Source organism: Eurypyga helias, unplaced genomic scaffold (genome assembly GCF_000690775.1).
Source record: "Eurypyga helias isolate BGI_N326 unplaced genomic scaffold, ASM69077v1 scaffold13095, whole genome shotgun sequence".
In the NCBI taxonomy this organism is placed as follows: domain Eukaryota; kingdom Metazoa; phylum Chordata; class Aves; order Eurypygiformes; family Eurypygidae; genus Eurypyga; species Eurypyga helias.
Window position 1 is genome coordinate 9662 of NW_010252135.1, and position 20792 is coordinate 30453.

Consider the following 20792-nt stretch of genomic DNA (forward strand, 5'->3'; position numbering starts at 1 on the left):
GCCTGATCGCCTTTTTTTTTTCTCTGTGTGCTGCATGATGGCACTCAAGATCATCTGCTCCATAACATGCACGGAGGTCAGATTGACAGGCTTGTAGTTCCCCAGATCCTATTTCCGGCCCTTCTTGTAGATGGGTGTCATGTTTGCTAACCTCCCCTGTTACCCAGGATGTCACTGATAAAGCAAGATTCATTGACTACTTTGTGTAATAGCATAATAACTCTTGAGGAAGCTGAACTCCATCTTGGGACAGGTTTATATGTGTCTGTGCATTCATATTTTCTTACTATTTTGGTATTTTATTTCCTAAACATTTTCAGGGACTGATAAAAGTTTTTTAATATTTTTCATATTAGATTTTATTCAATACTATGATGACATTCATTACAAAGCAATTGATCATTTCTCAGCTAGTGTGACAGCATGCGACAACTCCATAAGCTTTCTCCCATTTCAGTTCCAAAGCAACTTGTGTTTTACTGATATAACAGTGACTTAAGAATCATATTATACTTTCCGTTATTTTTTTAAATTACTTTTCAAAACAATTAATGAAGCACAGCAAACATCTTTTACTAACTTGCTGCCTAAATTTCTGCAGCTGTATCTAGTTCTTACCCAGTTATTGTGTTAAGAAACCATGTTTAAATCGAGGCTGGCATGTAATATTGAATATTTCCAAAGGCTTAATACCCCTTTGTATGTTTTGCAGACAATCCTGGTCTAGTGAGCCACATTCCAGTTGGTGTTAGAATACTGGACGTCAATGACAACCCTCCAGAGCTCGCCAGAGAGTATGACATAGTTGTCTGTGAAAATGCAAAGCCTGGTCAGGTAACTCTCACAGTTATCTTTCTCCCAGTGAGACACAAGTACTTTATTCGTTAATGCCACATATGTAAGAAGTTTGACTAAGGGAACACGTCATAATTTTTTCTGGTTTCATTTTCACATTTCACAGTTGATTAAACTTTTAAACTTTATTAGGCTGAAGGGAGAAGATGTGGTAATTTGTACAACATATCTTTCTTGTTGCTGAAAAAAAGAAGATACCCAAACTGTCTTTGGTAAAGACAAACAAAACTTTAATCATGTGAGATTAGTGATGGAATTTGACAAGTCACTATCCTGAGAAAAATGAAGCAGATTTACGGTGTTTTCTCTAAGTGCCACATGGTAGCAACGTTTCAAATACAGCTCAGTGAAATGGCTGGTTAACATGGCTGCCATCCTCACTTTCTGCATGCTGATTGCCCTTACCTGTACAGACTCTTTCTGGAAAAGATGTTGAGCAGGGTTTTGACAACATTGAGCATGGGGAAGGTCATAACTGAGGCTGAGTAACAAAATCACATTCCAGCCACTACTCCTGTGATTGATGCATTTCATTACAATCCATGGTTTGACAGTTTTACCGAGTGCCTTTGCTTTTTTTGCATAGATTGAACTTTTACCTGGTTTTGCATTATTACAAAGGTTGCAAGAGCTCCTAACTCTCCTGAGGAATATATTACTAATAGTAAAAGATTTCTCATCAAATCTTAAAAAGCAGTGTACATAAATGCTGTACATAGTGACATATTTCTATTTTAACATTAAGACTATGAAAATGCTGTACTTTGTCAGACTATAGGCTGACCACATTATCTTGACTTTGACAGTGGCTGCAAGCTGATATCTAAAGAGCACTATAAGAACATGTCAAGCATGTATGATACTTAGCCCTAATACTTCTCTAGTCTCAGATCATTTGTAGATCATTCCCTGATCCAAGTGTTGTTTCTGTGGTTTTAGTAATCCGTTAATAACCATCTCATATGAATTGGTTTAGCTTTTGCTACAAAAAACCATAAACTTTTGATATCTGCTACCTCACGCAGCAAGGAATTTTACAGTTTAATTGCATGTTTCAGGAAGACACGCCACCTTTTTCTTTTTTTTTAATCTACCAATGCTGTCTTTAATCAATATTTACCGGTTCTTGTGTTTGAAGAGAAAGAGAGAGAAAGAGCAGTTGATCCCTATTTATTACCTCTGTGCCATTCATAAATCTCTAGCACATTGCCCCTCAGCTGTCTCTTGTCCAGACTGAAGAGTCCTACTTAACCTGGACAGGCCCAGATAAAGCCCTTCTAGACTTTTGATCATTCATCTTGTCCTCTTCTAATCTTTCTCCAAATCCTCTCTATTGACCTTGAGATGGAGAATGAAGATTCAAGATGCAGGTATGCAGTGGTTTACAATTCCTATCATAGTTTCTGCTTCATAGTATATGATGATCTCTGATTTGTTCTCAATTCCTTTCCTAGCAATTTCTAACAGTGGCTTTGCTTTTTAACCACTAGTAAGCACTCAACGTAAAAACCCGCCTGCTGAAGGTATCTGAAACTAAGACTTTATGTATAAAGAATTTCACCTGTCTTTGTATTGCCTGGCTGCTGAGTATTGGAAGGTCTTTAGTGTCAGCCCTTCTTCTTTTCTTCCTTCAACAGCTCAGTATCATAAATATATTTGGTTAGCTGATTCTTCATACTCCTTACAAGACACTTATTATTACACTGACCAACAAGTGGCCCAGCATAAATCTGTGCAGAACAGGAAATCCTTGTGACTTCCTTTCCTGTTGGAATAGACAATTTACAGAAGAGACCCTATTTCCTGCTTTTTAAGCAGTTATTTGTGCATGGACCTTCCTTTTTATCTCATGACCGCATAATTTTCTTCAGTGCTCTTATTGAGACACCTCACTCAAAGTCTTTGAAAATCTAATTAGGTCTGTCTATCAACCGAGTATCTCATATTAGCATGCTTATTAGTGTAAAAATAATGTTCTGAAAACCTCAAATAAAGCCAAATATAGAAGATTTAGAACATGTGAAAGACTATTTTTTTAATAATAGAAGGTAAAATCTCTTAAGCATGAATTGAAATAACTTTCAAAGTCTTCATATTTTTAAAAATATAATTTAACAATATTTTTTAATAGTTGTTATAACTACTTATAAGCTGAAGAATACAATTAAGCTAGCTGAGAAATGCTGTTTACTGGTGGGGGGGAAGCTAATGTTTCTTATTAAGAAAGTTTTAACTCTCCAGTAGTAACTTTGCAAATGGAAATTTATGAGAGATTGTAAAAGGATAAAATAAGTTTTATTATAACAACATTTACTCTGATTTGGGTCAGGACTGTATTTCTCTCTGAACTACTTATAAGCATGAATGACTCCTGACCTCTGTAGCATTGCAGTTTAATACCCAATATTAATGCTACCATGAAGGATCTACAAGCAGTAGTAGAATCAGCATGATGTTGTATTCTTAAACAACCAGGTGCATTACGTGCGCTAGGTTTTATTTTCATTGCACAATAAGGCTTCAGAAAAACATGTGATACCATTGCAATGTACAAAACCCAAAGTATACAAAAACACCAAAGTACATAGATCTTACTGTCTGGTCTGAGAAAGAAAATGACAGTGTTCAACAAATATTAAGGAGAGACAAATAAACAAGGATTACAGAGCAAGGCAAGTGTTCCATATGCTAAAAAGCATGCCTAGTTGGATGGTTTTGAATCATTGAAAAGGCAGAATTAACTCTGAGTTATCCATCATCTTGTGAGAATGATTAATAAGATTTATCAATGAAGAACAAATTCTGTCAGGTACTGCCAGGCACTTCTGCTTAACTAGTGCTTTGAGGTTGTGCTCCAGCCCTGCACTGCCAAGAAGAGTCCCTATTTCTTTCAGTAGCACATCGATTTAGAATTTATTATGAGCAAGATAAAATAACCAATAGTTTTTCATTGGAAGACTTTTTATGTTTGCTTGTTTATTTTCAGAAGAGGCTTCTACGGAGAGAAATCGCAGTGTCATTTAATTGTACAGCCCCTGTCCCTTCTTCTTTTTCCCTCCACATACAAATTTATTTACCTTAAAAAAAAACCTCAACAAAACCAAAAATAAGCACACAAACAAAAAAACCCCAAAACCAAATGCAAATAAAACTTAAAGGATTTAAATGAACACCATCACAAACAGAAAATGGTTGTGAGAAGATAAACATTTCCACACTGCTTTACTCCCTTGCAGTCACCTTGTTCAGAAGATAATCTAAGTATCTCCAACAGCTTCCAAGTGAAGCCTGGTAGATATTGTATATTAAAGTCGATAAAACAGCTGTGATTTGATCTTAGATGGTATATAGACTTTGAGAACTCTGTCTTCTGGAAATATACTGATTTTGTGAATGATTGTTAAATTTAGACAATGTAGGAAAATCAAAATTTGCAGTCTTCCACAAAGTGAACTTACAAATGAAATTTTCCGTGCTTTGTTCTGGAAAAAGAAGGACTGAAGTCCTGACAGTTTTCTGAAGTTTCCATGTTCAGTGTTAGTACTGGCAGAGGATGAACCTGTTAAAATATCTGACTAAATCTAAAATATTCACTACAGATCTCCAAAGATAACACTTTTTCTGCATTCTTTTCAAAGAAATAATAGAAAAAGTTGCAATAAAAGTGAAAGGTAATTTCCCTGACACTGTCCGTCACTGTAAATTAACACACAGGTGTCTGTAAATGCACATGCACACACACACACACATTTTCAGAAGTAAGGTGTATAAATATGGTGCTGCCAACCTGAACTACCTCACCCTGGATGCTGTTATTTCTAATAGCCAAAGAAAATCAATGTTAGCTGACAAGGAATGCCTCTTCTATAAGCTTGTCGTGTGTATATTTACTTGCTTATTGATTCAGTTCTGTGAAGGATATGAGTAGAATTTAGCACCTGCTCTCTATCTTCTTCAATTATTTCTCCTCCATTGCTGAAATTCTTTCGTTTGTCATCAACTCTTACCTTTAAAAAAAATAGCATAACCCTTCAGTTTCATCGCTTCAGTGCTGCCAAGTGAGCTTTGCAGCAGCTGAGGTTCTGTGTCTACATTTTTATTTTAGTCAGCTTTGGTAAGGTGCATGTTAATGTCTGCTAATAGGCCATTAGCTACTTGGCCTATTAATTAGAAGAGAGTTAACAGTACATTTAGGTGTCAAGAGAACACACACTTTTGTTCCTCACCTCTGAATCAATGTCTTGAAAATCTTTTCCTTAGAAAGCAAGAGCCTTTTCTGAAGGAGTATAAACTTTTTTTTTTAAAAAGATTTCTGTCAAAAATATTTTGATCTGTCCTATTACACATAGAATGTCTATTTTCCACATGGAACAGCATAATTTCTATACCATCTGGTGCTATACTTCTTTGCATACATGGGTGAATTCAAGGGATACTTGAGTTTCCATGGGTGAAATCAGGGAATGTAGACGGTATGTATTGTTGAGGTTTAAAATTAGTCTTAAAACCAAATAAATTTTGCACCTGTCTTGTGGCACTGAAGTCTTCATCAAAGGCATTTTTGTTGCAAAATGGCATGTTCTTGAAACAAGATTCTGTAAACTGTCACTGAACGCTTTATGTAAGAGAAGGCAACAGGATGCAAGTTTATTTACTAGGCTGTCAAATGAAAGCTGAATGTGCATGGCAAATGACTTCTATCTCACTGATAAACAGAATAGAGGATTTATAAACAATATTTAATAAATTAATATATTTTTTAAAGTTTTATCTGATTTTTTACAGCTATGTATGGTATTTAAGAGTATTCTTAGTATTTGAGTAATGCAAAAAACTGATTCTTTTGAAAATATTTTTGCATCAACCTTTTTTTCCCCTTGCTTTGCCTAGTACCATTTCAAAGTTATTAACTAAATACATCTAAGATAATCTTGTATTTCTGTTTTTACAGGGTAATTGTTTCAATACCAAATATGCCACTTTTGCAAAGTTCAATAGGGAACAATTAGCTTTTACCAAACTTTTCCGTCAATGTTTCCTTTGGTAAACTGCATAATTATAAATGTTTCAGATTGATCTACAATTCGGCAAAAAAAAGTATTACAACTGACTTCTAAAATATTCTCAGTAATTTTCATCAGTATTGGTAATTACTTCAGGTGTGTATAATCAGAATAATGTACTATATTGTATATAGTCAATGCAATAAACGTTGTATTCTGTTGGCTTTAAAATGTATTTGTTTTGCTTCTCTTATGTGAATGGAGCTGGAGAACTGTGTGCCATCTTCTAAAACTGACCAAACCACTTGTGCCAGCACTATTTAGGCTTCAGGTTCACTCCAGACAGACTGCATCTGAACACTGAAAAGAAAAACTCTCATGAAAAGAGCACTTTCCCTCCCCCTTTTACGTTTCCCTCAGGATATCTATCAGCTCTGTGCAGCTCTACATGGGCTTTACTGCCTATATCACAAGAAAACTTTTATTAAATCCTACTTTAGCACTTGAGCTTCCAGGCCCAGCATGAAAATGAAAGCAGAGGTAAAAATATTGCTTGGTCACACATTTTAGTTGAAAGCAAATTTTAAAAACCGCCAGGGCTTTCGAAGGCAAAGGTCCTAGCTTTCAAAAATACCTCTCTCATACGTGGTTGCTACATCTAATTCTGTTCCTTCCAGGCAAAACCAGGAGCGGTTCCCGTTCTTCCTCTTCTGTTCTCTGGCAATTTAAGTGATTCACAACAGGAATATTAAACAGCTAATATTTACCTGCCATTTTGGTTAACCAATTATTTTTCCTAACCAATACATCAAAGTACATTTGAAGTACATCAAATTATTGGGATGGCAAGCAGATGATTCTCCACATAGACCATCCTGATCTAGCCTTACTTTTGGTTCCATGAGAACAGATATTTAGGTGAGACTGTAATTCTGAACATCACCGGGATGCCATGCAGATGGTGAAAATCTGTCTTCTCTGACCATATGAGAATGTCAGAAAGCATAGATGCTTTAGATGCTCTTATCTAGCTCTGAAGTGTGTCTCCTAAAACATTTCATGCTAGAGAAATCAAGCTAATGGCCCAGTCATTTCCTCAGTTGAATTTAGCAGCAGTGAAGTAGAAAATTAAAATAAGCTAAGTTTGAACATCCTGCTGAGGTCAGGTAATATTTGGGTCAAGTTCACATTTCAACATATTCACAGGTTTTTTGGTTTTTTTCAGGTAATTCAGACTATCACTGCAACTGACAAAGATAATACTGCAAATGGGGCAAGATTCCATTTTTCCCTTGACGAAGGGCTTTCTTTGAATCCCAACTTTACTCTGACGGACAATGAAGGTAAATCAAACACAATCTCAAAGACATGGGTCTCTGTCTTTTCTGGGATGTCTCATTGAACAGAAAGATTTCCATATGTTTCTTGATGGGGTAAAAACTGTAATCTGTCATCACTGAACAGGCTGATATCAAGGACATGGTGTATAGAAAATATTCCAAACCATGAATAATCAGACATTGCATTTTATATTTATATTCCATTTTATTTTTGTATTTATATTTCATACATTCAGGAACATTTTCTAAAAGTGAATTAATGAAAAAGATGTTTGCAATTTTGTCTATTTCTAGGTGAATAGCACTGAGTGGGTGCTGTCAAGGTTACTGTTGGTTATTGCTTAAAGGAAAAATGAGAAATTAAGGGGCATAAAAAGTTAAATTCATGCTTACTCTTACAGATATGATACCAAAAGCAAGTCCTACAGAGCTTCCTGGGTGATAGTCTGTAACTTCATGCCCTTCTTAACAAAGTATTCCTAAAAAGTACAATCAGAAATTCATAGCAGAGAGGCCCAGAAGGAAAAGGGCCTTCAGAATAACCCAGCCAAATGTTTCTGAACATTCTTGAATAAAATATCTGTCCAGCCTTTTCGAAAAAAAAAGAACCAAAATCAATCTTACCATGTGTTGAGAATTGCCTTATGGTTTCCATTTTGTAATCTGATGAAAATGAGAGTAAACTTTAAATGCTTTTCTGTAGCTTCCTCTTGAACTTTTGTGTATGTGTGCATTGTGTGGTATTGTTTATATGCATGTGTGGAAGTGTGAGGGGTTGGCTTTATTTTACAGGGGTGGGGTTTTTTGCAGTAATGCCGTGGAATACTTTCTGAGATACTACAGGTCACTACTCAACTGTAATGGCTGAGAAGCATTAACTCTGTCACTGGTGCATAAGACACATACAGTGATGTTTACACTGTGTTACAGATATTTTTTATCTGTTTGTAAAACCTTTCAAGGAAGGAGACTGCATAATCTACCTATTGAATTTGCTCCAATATTTAACTACATATATAGCAGAAAAATATCATGCTATTTGTTTGTACTATATTCATGACCTTCATATTCTTGTTCCAGAAGAGATCAATTCAATCTATCAATACTTACAAAAAAGCCTAAAAATATTTGATGGAATAATTAGTATATTAAAAATATTCCTTAAGTGATCAGTCCCAGATTAGTGTGTCAATTCCACTCAGTTTGTGATGGAACATTGTAGCAAAAGCTAGAGGGTTGTTCTGGAAATAAAGGAAGTGTACTGTTACGTGTTTTTGTATTTGAGCATAAGATTCAAATAAACTCACTGAGTAATGGATTGTGTTCTCATGTGGGAGACCATGTTCATACAAGATGCTTGCATCAAGACATGCCTTTGAATATTAAAATATTAAAACTCGGGTTCACAATGTAGATATCTTTTCATTTTGAACGTATTTTAATTGGGTTCTGAGTTGTATGTGTTGATTACCAATGGAAAATGCTGTGTTAAGGACTGCCTGTCAACTTAAATTATTTACCTACACAGATTTATAAGAAGTTGAGAACTTTACATAAATCTATAATGCAACAGTATCATATTTTTTGTATGTAAGGATGCAGCACTAAGTATTTGCTGCTTTCTTGTCACCTCTGCAAGAGCAGTGAGCAGTGACTTTACAACCAACAGCAGAAGGCAGTGTTTGGACTATCCTAATTCGGATTTGTCAGAGGGAAGTAAGGGAAGGAACTGGGAAAGTTGTCCTTTAAGGTAAAAACCGGTTGTGCGTTATGTTTTTATTTCACCTAAGGTGATACAAAAAGTGAATACGCATTTCCTGTAGCATCTCACATAAAACTTTTACATGTACAGAGACTCCAGACATGCAATTTCTCGTTTGTCCATATAACACAACCATTTAACTCAAATCATATCAAGAAATTTATCTTAAAAACAAATTATCACTATTTTGCTCTGCTCAAGACCCTTTGATTGTACTGTTTAAACACTGCCCTTTATTGGGACCTTATCCTTGCGATACACTCTATATGTAAAACAGAAGTGAAACACTTCAAAGTGCATTCACAATATCCAGTTACCTAGCATTTACAGCTTTCATATTTGTCATGTATTCCTGAAATTTCTGTTATTTTCTTTTCTGCAAAAGAGCTGAGAGATGATGGGCAGAAGAGCTTTTTCTTCTGTTTGTGACAAGTTTGCATTTTTGAAAATTCATGGTTTTGAGCACCAGCTGTTAAAAAGAAACAGAATGCTCTTAACACAAGGTAGCTGCTATTTTTACCTCTGGATTTAATAAATCTACAAGGGCTGGCATTCTTGAAGGGTTTGTTTGTTATGTTATGTTAGTTAAAGAAAAAATAACAGCAATTGCCTTAAAAGAGTTTTCAATAGTGTTCTGCAAAATTATAAAAAAACAAATCCTGATGTCACATTGAAAGTGGCAGTCAGTGGTAGCTGTATCTGTCACTGCAAAGATGTATTTCTCTTGCAGTCATCTTTGGATCCAGTCATCGTTTCCTTTTATTTCTTAAGGGTGAGGGTTTCATTTCACAAAAGTCTCAGTAGACTTTCTCATAACTCTGAACAACAGAATTTTGCTCTTTGAGCCCAAATGCACTATTGTATAAATGTTCCCCTGCTACATTATCATCAGTAGAGCTACAAGATCAAAAGACTCCGAAGCAGTGAATTGGATCTTTAAATATTCACTCTTGTATCTATGCACTTTGAGTGAAATCTAGAGGACTTGTAAGATTTTGTAGTTTGTCCCTGCGTACCTACGTATGGACTGCAGCAATATACAATCTCAGGATGTGTATGATTCAGGTCAATAATATTCTATGGTTTCAGCAGTGGAAATGGATATTAAAGCATCAGTCCAGATAATTGATCATATGACCAGTTACATTTTTATCTCTTGAGTCTGAACTTTTGCCTTTACTCAGTAACAATCCACAATGTTAAAACTCAAGCCATTGACTATACACCCTCATAATGTAGAACTTAAAACCCTCAGGGAAATATAGGTCAGGAGACAGCCACAGGGCTATACCAAATATGCAGTCTAGTACAACCTCAGAGTTGCTTAGTTCACCTTCTGAATTCTGTTGGTGGTTAAGATTTTTATCTTATCAAAAAAAAAAAAAAAAAAAGACAAGACAGAATATCATACCTTTTTACCTACTGACCGGATTCTTAAGTTACAATAGATTCTTGGCTGCTTTTTGATTTTTTTATATATTGAAAAATTACTATTCAGAGACAGTAGAGGCTTAAGAGGAAAGACAGCAAAACGGTGCAGCATCTGTACACATGTAAGCAAGACTGAACAAGAACTGCAGTAGAATTTCTTTGCTGTACAAAGACAGTGCATTAAATTGTAATAATTTCCTGCAGTTTTAGAAAACAAATCCAGCGAAGGTGCCTTTTTGTTTCTTTGGTTTGGGATTGTACTTGTGAAAGCTTTTTTAATGAAAAAGGGTTGTTTATAATTTATTCTGTCCAAAAAAATGTTTCTATTAAAACCTGAGCAGCCAAATACTTCTTTAATTTGGAGGTGCTTTGGTGTTGCAGTTCAGATGTTACATTGTTGACTGTGTTCTCGTCAGTTTGATTTTTAGGATGTTATCATACATAATGTTATTGCTTTTTTCACTTGTATGTAATAACTCAAATTTACACTTTTTGCCTGATCAGAATTATCTGATCTTGGATGCCCCATTAAAAATTTGCAAGGGCAGTGTGAGACTAAAATCACTTTCTGTTGTAGAATTAGGGGAAAGATGAAAGAACTTTGCAACATAGCTGTTCCTAAGAATTGAATTTGTAAATATTTTTTTTTTTTTTATCCTGGAAGAATCTTATTTTTCCAGATGCTTAATGAATGGTCAACATATTTGTTAAAATTTTTTAGTTTGATGGAAAAAGTGTGTGAGCATGTCATTATTAGAGCATCCCCCACCCTTAACGTATAGACATTTGCATAGTCACTCACTCTCTTTCTGAATTAAAAAAAAATCAATCGCTCTTTTTGCCTATTTTGTTACCTATTAGAGACCTCTTTCAAAAGTTACACAACACTTTCCAGGGAGCTGTCAAAAGATTGAACCTTCAGAAAACAGTTCACTTAGATGCAAGAGAACATTTATGAATTTTATGCACTGTAAAGCTCTGATTTGCTGGTGTGATTATTTTGTCACAAGTTATGCAGTCTACCATGGATGCTCCAGTGTTTTTTGTAAATTTCCTGAGCAATCAGGGTTTGTACAGAGGCTGTGCATATTCACCCAGCACCACCAGTAAGTTTTGTACATTCTTTAATAAATTGAGACTTCTGACTTGAAGTAGACGAAGTTTACCTTACTTTGAAGGAAGAACAGCTCCCTAGAGAATGCTTAGCATTTGTTCTCCTCTCCTTTTATTTCTTCAGGACAAAGGTTTCATTTCACAAAAATATTTGCAGTTTTATTTTTCCCCTCTGCCCACTTTCCTCAAAGATCTGGCCTTTTGAAAATTGCTCAGTGATGGAGAATATTCCGGAGTTGGAAGAAAGGTAGGCCATTTTTCTGATACTATCCCTTTGGAGAATCCTTCTTCTTAATGTTATGCCACAAGATACTTTAGTATCCACAGAAGTATAGACCTGTTTTTCTATAAAATCTGGAGCACAACAAGTTTAATGTCATCTGACTAAAATGAAATTTGCAATATGTTAATCAACTCATGCCTGTGATGCAAATTAATATTTTCCCTGTGTCACAGATGAGTAATGAGTAACAAAAGATCAGTTTTATGTGGCACTGCTGTTATTTAGGAAGAGAGCAACCTCCAGAGATTAATTCATCGCATCCCAGCATGAATTCCCTTGTGAAGTTTCTGTTTCTCTATCTTCCCTGATACGTGCAAAATTCTTATCTTCAACCATATTGCACAAGATGTCTGCAGCAGGCCAGTGACATGACTTCAGGGCTTTAAAGTTGAAAATGAGCATGCCAGATATCAGACCATGTCTTAGTTGTTATAGGGCATCTGAAATGGCATTCAAAAAGGTCAGATTGAAATCCCTGCTTTGCAACCCAACGTGAGTGGGAAGCAGCTACATATTTGCTGCCTTTATTTACAACAACGTGGCACACTCACTCTGTTTATATAGTATGGCAAGTTATAACTGCCCTTCCATTAAATATCAACCTGTAAAGGAGACAAGTTGTAATTTGAAAGAAATGATATCTGAAAAAGTGCAAAGTAGTATTATACGTGCTGACTGTAAGTACAGTCCATAGAAGTGCTGTTATCTTAAAGAGGTTGAATGCCTGAGCAGGTATTAACACAGAATCAACATATGAAAGTTATAAAAGGGATTCTAACACAAGTACCAAAAAAAAAAAACAAAACACACCAGAAAATCAGGACTAGCTACCGCTGAGAGAGACATTTTTCTTCCTCCGACCTGAGAATTTCTTTGATGTTTTTTTGATTAAAATAAATGAATCAAGATTGATCGGGTAGGTAATTCAGTGTAGAGGTTCTTCATGCATTTGTTTTCAATGCTGCTACCTGTTTGTGTTTCACAAACAACTCATAAGTAAACAGCTGTGTTTCAGGCCAAAAAAGTCTGCTATATTGCTTTTCATTTTTGTGATCCACAGAACTAGAAAGGAAGCCCATTGGCAATAGCTTTTAAACCAGCAAAGAAATAAGATATTTACATGCATTATCAATAAAGAAATGAAACAAAAATGCCTATCAATATAGTTCCACATAAACAAATTAGCTGCTGTAACTGTAGAAATATAAGAAATGCAAATACTTCCAATATATTTTCTTTGGGTTTAATTAGTTTTGATTTTCAGAAAATTTATAGAAGTTGAACTGCTGATGTAATCACAGCTGAAAACTAAAGCACGCCTTAAGATATAACAGGTTTTTGTTTTATTTTTTTTACTTCCATTTCCCTTGTGTCTTCCTGTAATATATAATGTGTCAAAGGAATTCTGAAACTGTCAATAATAAATGAGTATCCTCCAAAGTGCTCCAGTAGTCACCTTCTATAATGTTATCATTGTATCAGAGCTTCTTGAATTCCCTATGCCCTCCTTTCTTTTCTTAGTACAGAGCTCAGTGTAAAAAGGCAGACATGGTGGAAAGAGGAAGTGATACCAGCCTTGTACACAGTGTGCAGTCTGGCTTAATAAACTACACGTCTTCACCGTGTGAAGAGCTGCTGCGTTAGAGAGCTGCAGAATTTCTCAAGTGTAACTTCAAACCCACCTGAGATACATGTGAAGTTCAAACTGCCATTTTTGCAAAACACAGCCCAAATATGAGAAACTTTAGATCATGAAATGGGACTATGTGTACCACAAGGAATCAGATAAATCTTTCTCTGTTTCAGAGTTGCTAATTTCCCTCAGCAGTCAGCTCTTTCATCTCCAACAAGTCCTGGTTCTTGTCATTCTTCTCAGGGTGAAGTTCACATTTTAAATCTATTGAGACAAAAAGGTCTTCAAGGCCTGTATGAATCAGATGTGTAGTTCTTATCCCAGTGCTATAGGTTCTGCCCTGTATACTTGTCTTCCCTGTGTCTGTTTTCAGGTATTAAAGGAATTTCTCAGTCCATGACACGCACCCCAGCTAGCTTTGTTGATACAACTTTTCCTCTTTTCCCTCTCAATAAACACTGTCCTAGGTCATTAGTATCTGTCTTCAAACTTGACTGCCTGTAGCTTTTAGTTTGTGGGATTTTTCTGTTTCATGCCAAGATCCTTCCTTTAAAAGTTGCTGTCTTTCTAGCTGCGCTCTCAGTAGGTCCTCCACTTTGATAAGAAATGTAAACAACTAAGCCCATGGAAACTTAGAACATCAAAATAGATGTCAGGATGCAGTTGGTACTACAGTTTGACATAACTTATTACCTAATAATTTTGTTGGCATAACTTTACATATGATGGTCCTCGAGAATAGAGGTAAGAGGCATGATTTCTGTATTTTGCCAATGTCATTAGCTTTGGTCATTTTCCACGTTGACCTTCACTATGCTTGATTCTCAGTGACCTTCAGAAAATCAGTTCTTAGATGCAGTTTCCTTCTCTCTAAAAAGGTTAGAAATCTCATTTGTAAAATAGTCTAGAAGTTTTAATGAGAAAGAGTAGTATGTGAGAGCTGAGTTACTTTCTAGTATTTTATTTATAGGTACACACAGGCATGCACTAAGAGTTACTATTGGTAACTCCGTGATAGAGGAGTAGTGAGAATTATCACCTCTGATGATACTGGGAACAGAGAATTTCCATGCCAGTGACCAAAAAATTCCAATCATACTTTTTATTTGTGTTCATATTTGTGAAATGGCATTAAAGGAAAAAAATTACAGAGTTAGAGAATCTCCTGGGTATGTCTCATGTAACATCTGTTTCTACAGAAATCTAGTTACTAAAAAGAATACAAACAACATAAATTCACCATGGCAAATTTTTGAAATTAAAAATTAGATTCTGACTGCTTCTTTGTCAAAACTTGTGCCTTACACTAATATCTAATTTTATGAGGTTAATGATTTTAAATTTAATGTTGAAAGGACAAATACACCATTAAAAGAAATAATGTCTATTTTTTCAATTTATATTTATTTTGTGTGGTATAAAAATGTTGGTTCCTTGTTTGTCAAGAACTTTTACCCCAGAGAAGCATGGTTTAATTATAGCTCATATCAGATTTTTTCACTGTAATGTTTCAATTGTCCAGTTTGTCCATTTTTTCTTTTTCTTTTTTTTTTTTTTAATCACGGTCTTTATTTATTGTCCTCACAGTTTTTCCCTCATCTGTCTAGTTTTCCTTATAGCATACATGCTCACATCTCAGAGCTCTTTCCTACATCTTTGCCAGTAGTCTTCTGTGCTTAGATCCTTTCATTAATGCTAAATTCCTGCCCAGGAATACTCAAGTTTTTTCATCACATCTGATGCTTTTCTTTTCAGCCTGCATTTTCATCACTGCTTCTGTGGCTGTATAGTGACACTGGATCATTCACTCTTTTTTAGATTTATGCCAAAGGATGGAAGGAGGAGGTTATGCTTTCCTGCTCAGATTTGAATACTGGGCCTTCTTTGGGTATAGGCCCAGGAAGATTCACATGGACATAATTTTGTAGGACTTTCTTACTTTTATGGACAAGGTATCTGAAGCATTTGGGACTTGCAGACGCTGTAACAGAAATAAAATAGAGTATTAAGCAGAAATGAAAGACTGTTCTTGTTATTGGTAATAACACTTAATGTCACCTTTTGGATTTAGCAATATAAGATCTGAGAATTTTTTCTTTGGGGACAAGAGACATGACAGATGTTAATATTAATGTTTACCTCATGGATATAGTGTCACTTACTACCAATAGGGAATTATATTTCAAACAAAGTCCTTGAAGATATTCTTAGGTTTTTCAGGTATTATTTCTAATAAATTTGTTATGTGACTGTTGTCTTCTTATTTCTTGTAACTTGAAATATAATACTCCTTAGGAACTGTCACTGTTTTGAAATTGCTTTCTCTTTCTGTTGATAAGTACATGTCCTAAAAAGTGCATTTGGGAGTGTTGCACTTCTCTAATGACTTCAGTGGGATTCTAGGTGGCTGCTCAGACTTTAGGTTATTGTGGCAGTATTGGTGCTGAGGGAAAGAAGAAAAAAAGAACACAAAGTAAAACAGGACTGTGACTGTTCTCTTGCAATGAAGCTTAATAACACAGGCTGTGTACATTACATAGCGCTTGGCCTTGTACCTCCTCTGGACCCTGTGTAGTACCCAGTCGAGCTCAGATTTCATTATTTTGTTGGGTTTTTTTCTCTTCTGATTTCATGAAATAATGTGAAAGATGTATTGAAGCCCAATGGAGCAGTGTTATCGTGACACAAAAGAAAGTTGCGTACTGTAGAGTGTGTAGCATGAGGCTGTTTCGGGACCTTAATGATCCTCAGGATGTGGAATAATGTTGAAGTACTATGTAAAGTGTGAGGAGACAAGCCTGGTTCACTCTTGTCCATACTGCCTGCTGGGAAGGATCCCTGGTGAATGTTGTTAAGTCCAGCTGTGGGTTACGTGTTATATGAGAGAGTCCTATTTTTCCCAGACCAACAAAATACCAGGGAGAGTGCTAAAATTTAGCAGTGTGAACTGTCGGTGTCCCAGGGATCATATTTACTCCCCAGCCCTGTTTTGTTTAACAGCCTGGAACTGCAGCAGATAATAGTTAGAGAGGACTTCTGATAATAATCTGTAAAATTGCCTTTCAAGGAAGGGAAGCAATTATAAAATAGATTCTGAACAACTAGAAAGTCGGTGGATTTTTTAATGCATATGGGGTACAAGGTTTTTTGTGAGTGTAGAAATGCAGAAGCAGCAGTCATCACCTTATATCTATATATACTGAGAACATATACTTCTTTTTATGCAAAATAGGGGTTTTTTTAAATCTAAAATTCCCTAATAATCACAGATACGTGAGTTTATTTCTGCTCTTGGGCTGTGTCTAGAGCTCAATTTGTCCCTGTTTTGGCAGCTGTTAGGCAGACCAGCTTAAGGTAATTTTATATTCTATGGTGGTTTCCCTCTTGGAACCATTCAAGATTTTATCTGTGTCCTCTGGCAATATTAGGGAAGTTGGGACTGATAGTCTAGCATAAAAAAAATTGGGAGTGGCAAATGAGCAAGATATTGTTAAAGAAAAAGAAGAGCAAGTTCTGTATGCAACATTATGTAGCAGAAAGATAAAACAACTGCTTACTTTATCACCTGATTATACCAATATGTGTGTTGAAAAATGAAATGACATGCAGGAAATCTACCTCTTTATAATCTGTGTTCCATAAAATTGTTTGCTTGGTTTAGGAGTATTTTAAGATAGATCACTGAGATTGTTCACGTGCTGCATTTAATTAGAAGACCATACATATATCAAAGAACAAGCTGCTCCAAATTTGTAAAATTAGTCTTGGGACACAGTCTGTAATTTTGGCCTTAAGGCCACTGCTCACTCTGCTTTAGGCGAGAGTTTTCTTTATATAAAAAATGCAATCTGAGTTTCAGTGATGCCATGATTGATTTCTTCAACCATTTGACTTCAGTATAACACAGAACACTTTGCTCCTTAATGTAGTTACAGAACACTGTGGATATTTATCTCTTAACAATAAGATAATGAAAAAAATCAGCATTACTGAGAATACCACAGTATGTTTTCATAAGGTTTCACAATCCCAGATTAAGCAATTTGGAGAAGAGCAAAAGTTTAACAGTTGGTGTTTTTTTTAAAGAAATATTTCTGCATGTCACATGCTATAGGTATATAGGAATCATTTCTACAACCCTATATCAAAAGAAAGTACGGATTTACTGTATATCTTTTAATCACCTCTGTGTTGGGGGTCTTCTTCAGGTTATTCAAAACCCTTTTTTTATTTTGTGTGTATGTAATAGCTGGCAATATTTGTAAGGAAAATAATATGTTTTACCATATAGGTAATTCTTAATCTCTGTGAAAATATAATTTCCACAACATGATGATTGTACTCTGTGTCAGATTTTTTCAGATGAAAGAATTATCTGTTCATCTCTTTCTGGTTTCAATAAGGTTCTGTAAATGAAATTAATATAAACATCATTATAAGTGGCTAGTATCGTGCTTCTAAAGAAGAAGTTAGCATAAATCTTGGGATTCAGTTATCAAAAGTATAACTTAACCTGAACAAGTAGAAGAGGACTTCAAGATTTACTGCTAATAAATAAAGAAAGAAAGTCCATGTTTTGCATCCCCTGCACAGGAGAAGTACAAAACTTAATGAGTTTATAATAACTCACCATGCTGGAGAGTTCCAAGAAAGTAAGTGAGGGGGTGGAGAAGAAAAGCTAATGAACTTGAGTGCAGTGGAACCTGATGCTCAGTTCTTGGCTCAGCAGCAAGGGTATCACTTCCTACCTCATATATATTTCTTGTGTGAAACCTGTTGCCATATATATTATGATATGATATTATGCTGATGTGCAGCTATACTTACAGTTATTCTCAGCACCACTATCAGGTGATATGCAAAAGCAAGATGTTGAGAGAACTGAGTTAAAATAAATGTTTTAAAATTTGGCACAGAGCTTGATAGAAGATGTGGTATGAAGGGTAGTCACCTGGTCAAGTGTTTGTACCCAGTTTAAACTCCTACATTCAGATATGCATGTGAAAAGTAGTCAGTCCTATGGGCTAAAGCATGCCACACTAGCTGTATTGTTGCACTAGATTTTCACAAAGTGCCACAGACTTCATTTTTCCATGGATGATGATAAACCCATTTAAGTCTGTAGTCACAGTGGTAAGGAAAAAGAAGAAATTTTCTGGTTTGTTTGCAATGGGAAGAGAAACCCAGCAGATGTATTTTTGCACTTATCACTTCTGTTTTATTTCGTTAAAATCTCCAAATCCACAACTCCACAATTTGGAAACTGTGTGATGTTAATCATGGGCAAGCAGGATGAGAGAAGAACTCTTTTCTTCTAATCTCTCTTCCTGTTTCTCATTCCCCATCTCTCACTCTCCACAGCTGCGCATGTCTCTGATTTCTCACTGTCTCCATTTTTGTTTATTTCTGGGCTCTTATTCAGGGGCTAATATTTTAAATTAAATTTTACACATATTATCATAGCATTTCTTCCCCTGCACTCTCTTTATGACCATTTCTTGGACTTAAAGGGGTATGGGTGGCAGATTCCTATCCTAATTAGTGCCTATAAATATTCTTGAAATGTGCCTGTAATGAACATTAGCATTCCCAGTGATTGTAATATATGCCAGATGAACATGTAAGAAAAGACTGGTTTTCTCTTCCTTTTCCTTCTCTTTCTCCACCCCTCTTCCCTTCTCTTCTTCTACCTGACCTGTTCATAGTAGGAGTCTCTGTCCGGTGTCCTTTCAGACGTTGTCTGAAAGCTCACTTGATCTATGAAACATGTCACAAACAGTAAAACATGAAAGTCTTATTTTAACATTTACTAAAGACCTTTTAATGTTTTCCTGAGAATCAAGAAGTTTTCGTGTTTTGGATGAATTCCACAATAGATATTCTCATATTTCCAGATATTCCTATTTACAGGTGTCCTTGTATTACCAACAATATAACATGGGATTAAAACAATTTACAAACTGGGCCCAAAATGTTTTTCAAAGTTCATTTAGACTCTAAGATAAGTTCATAAATTTAAATAGACTTATTTATGTAACGTTAATTACTTCCCCTGCCTCCTCTTTTTTCTCCGTTGGCCACAAATGCTTCATGTCAAGTTTTAATTCTCAGTTGTGCATTTTCACAGATTAGGACTGTCTAGTTTTAAGATGTCCCATGCTTCTACTCGACAGGAAACAAACGATAACTTTTTTTTTAATTATTTTTTGCTTCATTAAAATGTTATTCTGGTTTTGATATTTTAGATAATACAGCCAGTATCCTGACAAGACGAAGGAGATACAGTCGAACTACTCAAGATATCTATTACCTCCCGGTTGTGATTTCTGATGGTGGAGTGCCCCCTCTCAGCAGCAGCAGTACTCTCACAATTAGGGTTTGTGCATGTGAGAGAGATGGACGAGTGAGAACTTGCCATGCTGAAGCTTTCCTCTCCTCTGCTGGCTTGAGCACAGGAGCTTTAATCGCAATCCTGCTGTGTGTTGTCATTCTTCTTGGTAAGCCCTTTTCAGTATTAAGAAATGCTATCCTTCCACTGACTGTTTGAATGTGACAGGGCAGAAATTTTTTATATGATATAGTTTTGAACCAAAGGCTGCCTGGTAGTAGGAGGTAATTAGAACCACATAGCTGTGATTAGAGGGGAAAGGTTTAGTTAAAATTAATAGGGGAAAATGCCTTTAAAGTACATTCATGGATATCTGGAATTCACTAGAAATTATTTTTCAGAGGTTATCAAGTAATTAGCGCTGCAGATCTTTTTTCTGTAATTTGGAAAGGTTTCAAAAAGCCACTGACTCTAATTCCATGTCTAGAACAGTGTGAAAAATTATAGAAAAGAGAGGAGAAAAGATTTTTGAAATGCATTACACTGTAAGGAATACCATTAGCACTGTACAAAAGCCATTTCTTAATTACTTTTGTGGGGTAAGCTGATAGCAATGCACAGCATAATCCACAGGGGAAAGGGACATATGAGACTGTAAGATGACTCCATTAGATAAATGCCCTTGTAAGTGCATTTTCTCTTCACTTTTTTCCTTCTTTTTTTTTTTTTTTTTTTTAAATCCAGGCCGATTTGAATGTTACTCACTAGTTTTATGGGTTTTTTTCCTACAGAGGCACAACTTGCTTGGTACATATCTCTCTAGTATTCATGTGCCTTTCTGCATTCTTATAGAGAGAGCAAGAGATAATGGGAATTGCACTGTGACCCACATAGGACATACTGAGGTTTTTTTTCTGAATGCTCTACATTATCTAAAGGTTACTTTCCTCACAGATTACTTCAGAACTCCCTTGTCAGAAAGCTGTCTGGAAATGCATAGTAAAGCATTTAGTTTTGTCGTGGTTTAACCTTATGTAGCAATTA

At 35.6% G+C, this 20792-nt stretch overlaps 1 long non-coding RNA gene across 1 annotated transcript; it reads left to right on the forward strand.

Annotated features, from left to right (window-relative positions):
• The first annotated feature begins 712 nt into the window (after positions 1-712).
• LOC104510107 lies at positions 713-19823 on the forward strand. The gene is made up of 3 exons (XR_727893.1): positions 713-834; positions 7084-7201; positions 19666-19823. It is a non-coding gene; the product is annotated as an uncharacterized LOC104510107 (long non-coding RNA).
• The last annotated feature ends 969 nt before the right edge of the window (positions 19824-20792 follow it).